Source organism: Xenopus laevis, chromosome 7L (genome assembly GCF_017654675.1).
Source record: "Xenopus laevis strain J_2021 chromosome 7L, Xenopus_laevis_v10.1, whole genome shotgun sequence".
Lineage (NCBI taxonomy): Eukaryota > Metazoa > Chordata > Amphibia > Anura > Pipidae > Xenopus > Xenopus laevis.
In genome coordinates this window covers 105,569,467-105,580,064 of record NC_054383.1, presented here as the reverse complement: position 1 = coordinate 105,580,064, position 10,598 = coordinate 105,569,467, and the positions used below count along the sequence as shown (strand labels likewise).

The following is a 10,598-nucleotide window of genomic DNA, read 5'->3' as shown; positions in this document are numbered from 1 at the left end:
ACTGCTGATATTCCGATATGTATCTCTAGCACTACAAATTATATGTTACACGTACAATGTATAAAGACCACAGGTAAGTAATCTGGAACTCTCACACTATTCCTTAATAGAAGCTCAAAGCTCTTGGCCAATTGGGAATGCTCTCAGTAGAATTAGCTAACCTCTGGCTTTTGTGGATGAATATGTTTCTCCAGGAGATATATATATATATATCTGTAATTAAAGTTCCTCTTCAGTAAAAGATATATATACTCTTTGGGAATGGGAATCAAAAGCTGAATTGCTCATACTATCAAGTGGAGTGCTTGTCAGCAAATTGGTTTGCTTCCACTGGACTGTGTCTTCATTGATAGGGTACTTAGCCAAGTTTCAAGCAGTAACCAAGTTTGAAGTACTGTATAGGGTTATATAGCATATACACAAATATAAATATAGGCAATCATGTATTTTTTTACACGTTAGAAAGCAGCCCATGGTAAATTTCTGTGCTGTTTTGTTAAAGAGGAACTGCTATTTATTAATCTATAATAGACAAGAAACTTAAATATCCTTTAAAATATATTCTTAAATACTGTGCATACTATTGTCATAAGCTATACTGAGTTCTTAGTAAATTTCTGTTACATGTATTATAGAAAATAATGCATAACAACTGTTATTTATATAAAATCAGACCGTATAATTGGCGCTTAGTGTGTAATCACGTATAATCTCTTTTTCTAATGTACATGTTCTTTCTGTTTCCGGATTTCTGTTCTTAAAGCCAAATGCCCATGAAGCTAGCTCCATCAGATAGAACCACTGTACACATTGTAGGTTTTTAATATATGCCCAAAAGTTGTTCTATACAAATGACATTATGCACTTTTAATCCACCTAGAATTTTCTGAAATTGTTTGAGTTCCTTGAAGACTGTAATAGAGTTAACATTTGGAGGCACACATTAGATATAGAACCAACACTATCCCCTCTATATCTGACAAATATCCGATATATATATATATATATATATATATATATATATATATATATATATATATATATATATATATAATGTCATAACCATTAGGCTCTACAGGAAGCCATGGAAGAGAAAATGGTTGTTCAGGAAACAAATTGGTTAATTATATCCACTCTCTCTTAAAAAGCCTGAAGAGGAGAGGTTTCCAAACTTTGGGGCTGCACCTTCTAGTGGAGGACTCAAGGGCCAAGAATTTACTGATGGGCACTTTTTTTGTTGTTGAAACTATAAAGTGGCCATCATTTATAAATCTGTAAGCCTTTTATAAGCAAAATGACATAGGAGAAGCCAACCTAATTTTGGATAGAACCAGAAAGTGCCTGAAAATCTTCATCAGAGCTACCGATGGACAAAATGTTTCTTTCAACCAGTCAAAACATATATGAGGATCTCTATGTCAATTAAGGACTTATGCCTAGTGATGGGCGAATTTATTCGCAAGACCGCAAAACCGTTGCGAAAATTCTCCGGCGTCCAAAAGTGAATGCCGGCATAAAAAAATGAGACGCCGGTGTTGTTTCGCAAATTTTTCACCATTTTGCGAATTTCGCAGCAAATTCTCAAGTTATTCAGCGAAGCGAAACGCCACAGATTCGCTCATCACTACTTATGCCAAAACGTAACAGCTATGCGATATCATACAGTAAAAACAAATAATCCAAATCAATACAATACACTTGTTATTACTGCATGCAATAGTTTGAATGTTTGTAATAACAATTTTTTGGAGTGGGGTTCTTAATATACACATGGGACCTGTTATCCAGAATGCTTGGGACCTGGGATTTTCTGGATAACTGGTCTTTATGTCCACTAGATCTTTATACCTTAAGTCTACTAAAAAATCATTTAAACTTAATTAAACCCAATAGGATTGTTTTGCTTCCAATAATGATTATTTATATCTTAGGATCAAGTATGTTTTATTATAACAGAGAAAAAGGGAATCATTTTGAAACATTTGATTAATATGGAATCTATGGGAGATGGCCTTCATGTAATTTAGAGCTCTCTAAATAACGGGGTTCCGCTTAATGGATCCCATACCTGTAGCAAAGCTCAGTCTAAGTGCAAATTAATTTATTTCATTCAGATCGTTCAGAGACTTTTACAATGTCCGATAAAATCCAGAATTCACGCTCCTGTGCATATTATCTTGCAATCAGCATTCAATTCAGTGATTGTGTTTGAAAACTGAAGCACTTGGAGGGTGTACGTATTTGAAATAAGGCATCCTAAGAAAGCGGCCTTTTGAGGATATTTTAATGAACAAGATTATTAAATCATTAATATGACAATTCTACTTTGTGAAAATACTTTTGCTTTCCAAATGCAAATAAGTAATGCTTACACAGAAGTCACATTTTTACAATGTGCAGTCGGTGATGTTTGTCCCCACCAGTAGCAAACTAGCTGAAATTGTAATTATCGTAATTGCCTGGGTTTATTTGCCTGCTCTGGTCAGATTCCTAATGGTGTATGTACTCTCTTTCATACATCCTGTGACTGCACAATTATTCTCTGAATATCTTTAGTTAAACTGATTGTTTTTATTTATACCCTATGGCAGCCTTCCCAAAAAAATGAAAAAAATTAAATAAAATAAAACTGTAATGATGTTAGGAATATTTGCCATCTTTTCTAATTAAAAGAATTCATCAGTTTTACAGTACAGTTGTACATTTCAAGCCAAGCCAGGCACAGTTGTAATGATTTTGCTGCCACATTGTGTAGGGGCACAGTCTGGCAGTATAATTACTGAATTCCATTTGGCTTACTATAATAGAGTGTAGAGTATTTAGATGATGTTCAAAGCTACATAGTCAACCAGTTGCTTTTCATTTGTTGCTGATCTAGAAATCCCAGAATCCTCACCTAGCCAGTTACAAGCAGCAGTGAATAGATGTTAGGTCCAGAAACACTGGAGCGCTAACTGCATATTTATCAATGTGGGATAACTTGTTTTGGCTGGTTTCAATAAGTGGAGCCATATTTTTTAAAACCTTCACAATATCTCTGGAAGGACCGGTAACACAATCAGATTTACTGTACTGCTGGTGTACATTCGTACTGTAAATAGGATGCATTAGCTCCACAATTGTGAAATCCTTCTGCAGAAATTGCTCTGTAAATGACTGTGCAGGCTGAAAAATGAAAGTGCAGGACTTCAGGGCATTTGTTTGTATTTCTGTTACTGGAAATATGATTCCTCTCTGTAGCTTTAGAGGTTTTCATGCTTAGAAGAAGGCGATAGCAATGTTATTAATGGCTATGCGCCTTTAAATATGCAAAGTAAATTATGCCTATACAGGTATAGGATCCCTTATCCGGAAACACAATATCCAGAAAGCTCCGAATTACGGAATGGTTGTCTCCGATAGATTCCATTTTATCCAAATAATCCACATTTCATCCAGTAGCTTGTACTTGATCCCAACTAAGATATACTTAATCCTTATTAGAAGCAACACCAGCCTATTGGGTTAATTTAATGTTTAAATGAATTTCTAGTAGACTTAAGGCATGAAAACCCAAATTATGGAAAGATCCGTTATCCGGAAAACCCCAGGTCCCGTACCTGTATTATATCAGGCTACCTATGGAGTGATTTAGTCCTGCTTTGTCCAGGCATCAGTGCTGAACCACAGTCCAGTATTTTCGAAAGAGATCATTAAAGGGGCCCACATAGTCACCTACAATCAAACAATTTGGGGAGAAATGGACCCACACCAAATGCAGTCTTTTCAATCCAAAGGGATATTAGTGTGTGCAGCTCATTAAGCTTTTTGGCTAAGATGCAAAGATGCACCTTGACACACCTGAATTTTATAACATGTAGCTGCTGATGAAGTAATCCACCAATAAATAGAGCACAAGAAGATAGGCGCTGAGGCAGGATTAACTGCTAAATCATCAGTGTTTATTTGCCAACACTACATGTTTCGAACCATAGAAGGCTCTTTGTCAAGTGTGGAGACAATCAGTGCATCATTACTAAAAAGGTGTTAGACAGGAAGTGACACAATATAATGGAAACGAACTTTCCAATTATTAACCCTTGCCTAAAAGATTCTAGAAAAAAATTATTTAGAAAAACATACTGAGGCGTGACAATGTCCAATACAGTCTTTTGTTTGGTACAAATAAAGTCTTTTGAAGCGTTTCAATGGTGTCTGTTGTGTGTCTTTACTTTTTGCGATAAGTCTTTAAGGTGGAAGTAGGAAAAACAGTGACTGTGAAGATAAAAATATCATAGGGAATAAAAAACAATTTATTATCCAGGTTTAGTACTGCCTAAAAAAGCCTACCAAGCCCTCTTTTTATCACAAATTCTTAACAGCAGAGTTCCATTAGTACGAAAAATTACTAGGCCTTAAATGCCATTGGTTTATTATATATATGTTTAACATATTTATTGAGCCCATACGTTACCATTAGAAGTTTTCAAACATATCTTGGCTATTAATACTGATCAATATCTGGAAAAGAGTAATGCACATATTAGGTCCGTTTATAAAAAACTTTTTATAAAAAACTTTTTACGCTCCAAGACTCATTCAAGCCTTTTGGATTCATAGTGTTTAGTTTCTTAATCCAGTACATTTCCCGTTGTAACAATTTGGTTTTCACATCCCCTCCCCTGGGAGGGTTTTGCACTACTTCTAGTACAAGCCATTTCAACTGATTGACATTGTGTTTCATTTCTGCGAAGTGTCTCGCAACTGCTGTATCTGTGTAGGTGTCTTTTTTATAATTTCGGATATACCCTCGATGTTCCTTAATCTGTATTTTTATTTGCCTAGCAGTTTGCCCCACGTATGCCATTCCACACGGGCATTTAAGTAGGTAGACTACGTTGCATGTGTCGCATGTTGCATAATTTTTTAAAAACAAGGGGGTGCCATATAAGGGGTGGTTAACCCTATCTCCCTTGATAATAGATGCGCAACACACACAATTAAGGCAAGCAAATGTTCCCTTTTTAGGTTTTCCCAAAAATCTTTGTGTGCTGCTCTTTGGGGGGTCAATTTCAGATGGGCATAATATGTCCCGTATGCACTCGCCCCTTTTATAGCTAAACATAGGATTATTAGGGTAACACTTCCCTATTGTTTTATCCTGCTGGATAATGGGCCAGTATTTTAACACAATTTTTTCTATGGCTTTACTATGTGACCCATATGTAGAAACAAACGGTAAACTCTTTTTCTCTTCTTTTTTGGTTTTATACATTAAGAGGTCTTTTCTATCGACTTTGTTAGTCTCTTGTATACAATTGTGTATTTGCTTGCGATTATAGCCTCTATCTAGAAACCTTCCTCTCAGTGTTTCCGTGGCTCTAATCAGGCTCCCTGTGTTTGAGGATATCCTACGAGCCCGTAGGAACTGCCCTCTAGGGATAGCCTTAATTATATTTGGTGCGTGAAAGCTGTTAGCATGTAAGACATTGTTCCTGTCAGTCTCCTTACGATACAGGCTGGTGCATACTTGGCCCTCCACAATTTCAAGGTGTACATCCAAAAAATTCAGCGTTTTACCTCCTACTTCCAATGTAAATTTAATGGTGTTATGTGCCTTGTTTGCTTCATTTACCATTTCATGGAAGATATCTAGGGGGCCTTTCCACAGAATCAAGACATCATCGACATATCTATAATATTGGTATATGTACTGCTTAAAGCGACTTTCTAAGAATAAGGTTTTCTCTAAATGGTACACAAACAAATTGGCAAAAGAGGTGCAGCACCCATGGACGTGCCCTGGCATTGCCAGTAAAATTCTCCAGCAAACCTGAAGTAATTTCTTTGTAGTACCATTGTAAGAGAGTCAAGTATAAAGTATATGAGGTGTGGAGAGAGATTAGTTTCCTAGTAGTTCCTACGGGCTCGTAGGATATCCTCAAACACAGGGAGCCTGATTAGAGCCACGGAAACACTGAGAGGAAGGTTTCTAGATAGAGGCTATAATCGCAAGCAAATACACAATTGTATACAAGAGACTAACAAAGTCGATAGAAAAGACCTCTTAATGTATAAAACCAAAAAAGAAGAGAAAAAGAGTTTACCGTTTGTTTCTACATATGGGTCACATAGTAAAGCCATAGAAAAAATTGTGTTAAAATACTGGCCCATTATCCAGCAGGATAAAACAATAGGGAAGTGTTACCCTAATAATCCTATGTTTAGCTATAAAAGGGGCGAGTGCATACGGGACATATTATTGTCAGGATCAGCCCGGGACTTGAACTCTGGTGGTGCTGTTCTGCTCATTGCAGCACTTACCTGATGAGCCACTGGGGGCTCTCAGGGCTGATTCTGAACTTTGGTGTGTATTGTTTTCTGTTATCTGCCATTCACAGTCTGTTTTCCACCCACCTCGTTTACCCTCATGTGTTTCCCATTTCCTAATCACCTTCCCTTTATAAACCCCGCCCTGAGCTTTGCTCAGTGCTGAGTCATTGATTGTATCCTGTTTGTTCCTGACCTGCTATTTTGAATCTGAATCTGAATCTGAATCTGAACCTGAACCTGAATCTGAACCTGAACCTTGAAAACCTTGTTTGTCTTGTTCCTGAAAACCTTGTTACCTTGTTTCCTGAGTGAGTACTTTTGTTCCTGTGTTCCCCTTTTTTCCCTCACCATGTGGATTCCTCGATCAGCCATTCTGCTTGTTCCTGCCTTTTGTGTTTCTGTGTTCCGTCTGCAATAAACCTGCTATAACTTCATCACCATCATGTTTTTGCCTACTATTACCTATGGCTACACCCCTGGGCGTCCACCATATCCACTCCCCTTGGAGTGGCTATCCTCGGTCACAACAGTTCCTAGTTGTGAACGTTACAGAATGACTCAGCCCAACTACAGGAAGCCTTTGGGAAAGCCCTCCATGCCTTCTGACTCTGTTGTTAAACTGCAACTCCCTTGGGATGGAGAGGGTAAGGCAGAAGACGCCATCCATTTCACTGATGATGTCTGGCAGGATTTTGTCTCCGATGATGAGTGGGAGGATTCAGCCTTCGATGAGGACTGGGAGGATCTAGACTCGGATGAAGATGAACTACAAACCGCTATCTGGCCTGTGTCAGATCGGCCACTTCCAGTTTTTGGGCCCTTGTCTCCTCCACAACCTTCTGCTCCTGTGGCAGCTGCCAAACCCAGGTCACCCTCTTTTTCTCTCAGACCTGAACCCCAGTTTATTAGTTTTTCTACAGTTTCCCAGCACCCTCTCCAGTCTCCAGCTCGTGTGCCGGCTCTTCAGTCACCTGCTCCTGTGCCGGCTCGCCAGCCTCCAGCTTTGGTGCCGGCTCTCCAGTCTCCAGCTTTGGTGCCGGCTCTCCAGTCTCCAGCTTTGGTGCCGGCTCTCCAGTCTCCAGCTTTGGTGCCGGCTCTCCAGTCTCCAGCTTTGGTGCCGGCTCTCCAGTCTCCAGCTTTGGTGCCGGCTCTCCAGTCTCCAGCTTTGGTGCCGGCTCTCCAGTCTCCAGCTTTGGTGCCGGCTCTCCAGTCTCCAGCTTTGGTGCCGGCTCTCCAGTCTCCAGCTTTGGTGCCGGCTCTCCAGTCTCCAGCTTTGGTGCCGGCTCTCCAGTCTCCAGCTTTGGTGCCGGCTCTCCAGTCTCCAGCTTTGGTGCCGGCTCTCCAGTCAGTCCTCTCTCCTGTGCCGGCTTCCCAGCCAGTCCTCGCTCCTGTGCCGGCTTCCCAGCCAGTCCTCGCTCCTGTGCCGGCTTCCCAGCCAGTCCTTGCTCCTGTGCCGGCTTCCCAGCCAGTCCTTGCTCCTGTGCCGGCTTCCCAGCCAGTCCTTGCTCCTGTGCCGGCTTCCCAGCCAGTCCTTGCTCCTGTGCCGGCTTCCCAGCCAGTCCTTGCTCCTGTGCCGGCTTCCCAGCCAGTCCTTGCTCCTGTGCCGGCTTCCCAGCCAGTCCTTGCTCCTGTGCCGGCTTCCCAGCCAGTCCTTGCTCCTGTGCCGGCTTCCCAGCCAGTCCTTGCTCCTGTGCCGGCTTCCCAGCCAGTCCTTGCTCCTGTGCCGGCTTCCCAGCCAGTCCTTGCTCCTGTGCCGGCTTCCCAGCCAGTCCTTGCTCCTGTGCCGGCTTCCCAGCCAGTCCTTGCTCCTGTGCCGGCTTCCCAGCCAGTCCTTGCTCCTGTGCCGGCTTCCCAGCCAGACCTTGCTCCTGTGCCGGCTTCCCAGCCAGACCTTGCTCCTGTGCCGGCTTCCCAGCCAGACCTTGCTCCTGTGCCGGCTTCCCAGCCAGACCTTGTTCCTGTGCCGGCTCCCCGAAAGCTGCCTGTGCCGGCTCCCCGAAAGCTGCCTGTGCCGGCTCCCCGAAAGCTGCCTGTGCCGGCTCCCCGAAAGCTGCCTGTGCCGGCTCCCCGAAAGCTGCCTGTGCCGGCTCCCCGAAAGCTGCCTGTGCCTGCTCCCCGAAAGCTGCCTGTGCCGGCTCCCCGAAAGCTGCCTGTGCCTGGCTCCCCGAAAGCTGCCTGCAGCCCAGCCGGTTCCAGCCTCCGTGCCTGCAGCCCAGCCGGTTCCAGCCTCCGTGCCTGCAGCCCAGCCGGTTCCAGCCTCCGTGCCTGCAGCCCAGCCGGTTCCAGCCTCCGTGCCTGCAGCCCAGCCGGTTCCAGCCTCCGTGCCTGCAGCCCAGCCGGTTCCAGCCTCCGTGCCTGCAGCCCAGCCGGTTCCAGCCTCCGTGCCTGCAGCCCAGCCGGTTCCAGCCTCCGTGCCTGCAGCCCAGCCGGTTCCAGCCTCCGTGCCTGCAGCCCAGCCGGTTCCAGCCTCCGTGCCTGCAGCCCAGCCGGTTCCAGCCTCCGTGCCTGCAGCCCAGCCGGTTCCAGCCTCCGTGCCTGCAGCCCAGCCGGTTCCAGCCTCCGTGCCTGCAGCCCAGCCGGTTCCAGCCTCCGTGCCTGCAGCCCAGCCGGTTCCAGCCTCCGTGCCTGCAGCCCAGCCGGTTCCAGCCTCCGTGCCTGCAGCCCAGCCGGTTCCAGCCTCCGTGCCTGCAGCCCAGCCGGTTCCAGCCTCCGTGCCTGCAGCCCAGCCGGTTCCAGCCTCCGTGCCTGCAGCCCAGCCGGTTCCAGCCTCCGTGCCTGCAGCCCAGACGGTTCCAGCCTCCGTGCCTGCAGCCCAGACGGTTCCAGTCTCCGTGCCTGCAGCCCAGACGGTTCCAGTCTCCGTGCCTGCAGCCCAGACGGTTCCAGTCTCCGTGCCTGCAGCCCAGACGGTTCCAGTCTCCGTGCCTGCAGCCCAGACGGTTCCAGTCTCCGTGCCAGCAGCCCAGCCAGACTCCGTTCCCGTGTCAGTTTCTGTACGGTTTGCCCTGGCCTCCGGGCCTGAGGACCTGTTTGCCCTGGCCTCCGGGCCTGAGGACCTGTTTGCCCTGGCCTCCGGGCCTGAGGACCTGTTTGCCCTGGCCTCCGGGCCTGAGGACCTGTTTGCCCTGGCCTCCGGGCCTGAGGACCTGTTTGCCCTGGCCTCCGGGCCTGAGGACCTGTTTGCCCTGGCCTCCGGGCCTGAGGACCTGTTTGCCCTGGCCTCCGGGCCTGAGGACCTGTTTGCCCTGGCCTCCGGGCCTGAGGACCTGTTTGCCCTGGCCTCCGGGCCTGAGGACCTGTTTGCCCTGGCCTCCGGGCCTGAGGACCTGTTTGCCCTGGCCTCCGGGCCTGAGGACCTGTTTGCCCTGGCCTCCGGGCCTGAGGACCTGTTTGCCCTGGCCTCCGGGCCTGAGGACCTGTTTGCCCTGGCCTCCGGGCCTGAGGACCTGTTTGCCCTGGCCTCCGGGCCTGAGGACCTGTTTGCCCTGGCCTCCGGGCCTGAGGACCTGTTTGCCCTGGCCTCCGGGCCTGAGGACCTGTTTGCCCTGGCCTCCGGGCCTGAGGACCTGTTTGCCCTGGCCTCCGGGCCTGAGGACCTGCCTGCCCTGGCCTCCGGGCCTGAGGACCTGCCTGCCCTGGATAGTGCCACTTTCCCTGCTACTGGACCTGGTAGGGCGGTTAATCCTGTCTCTATCAGGTCTATTGCTGTAGGTGTTGGTATTGCTGTCCTGGCTTGCCTCTTCCTATTTCTAACGGGTGCCTGTGCTCCTGGTCCGCCACCTGTGATGGGTGCCTGTGCTCCTGGTCCGCCACCTGTGATGGGTGCCTGTGCTCTTGGTCCGCCACCCGTGATGGGTGCCCGTGCTCCTGGTCCGCCACCCGTGATGGGTGTCCAAACTCCTGATCCGCCACCCGTGATCGGTGCCTGTATTCTTGGTCTGCCACCTGTGATGGGTGCCCGTGCTCTTGGTCCGCCACCTGTGATGGGTGCCCGTGCTCTTGGTCCGCCACCTGTGATGGGTGCCCGTGCTCCTGGTCCGCCACCCGTGATGGGTGTCCAAACTCCTGATCCGCCACCCGTGATCGGTGCCTGTATTCTTGGTCTGCCACCTGTGATGGGTGCCCGTGCTCTTGGTCCGCCACCTGTGATGGGTGCCCGTGCTCCTGGTCCGCCACCCGTGATGGGTGTCCAAACTCCTGATCCGCCACCCGTGATGGGTGTCCGAACTCCTGATCCGCCACCCGTGATGGGTGCCTGTATTCCTGATCCGCCACCCGTGATGGGT

The 10,598-nt window shown here is 47.2% G+C and overlaps 1 protein-coding gene and 1 long non-coding RNA gene across 12 annotated transcripts in view; both read right to left on the bottom strand.

Moving 5' to 3' along the window:
• Nucleotides 1–10,598, bottom strand: part of LOC108696619 (calmodulin-binding transcription activator 1) — a 1,211,516-nt gene that overhangs the window by 234,689 nt on the left and 966,229 nt on the right. The window lies entirely within an intron of this gene.
• On the bottom strand, nucleotides 3,920–4,504 carry LOC121395593. The gene is made up of 2 exons (XR_005962577.1): nucleotides 4,454–4,504; nucleotides 3,920–4,254 (listed from the first exon to the last, which is right to left on the bottom strand). It is a non-coding gene; the product is annotated as an uncharacterized LOC121395593 (long non-coding RNA).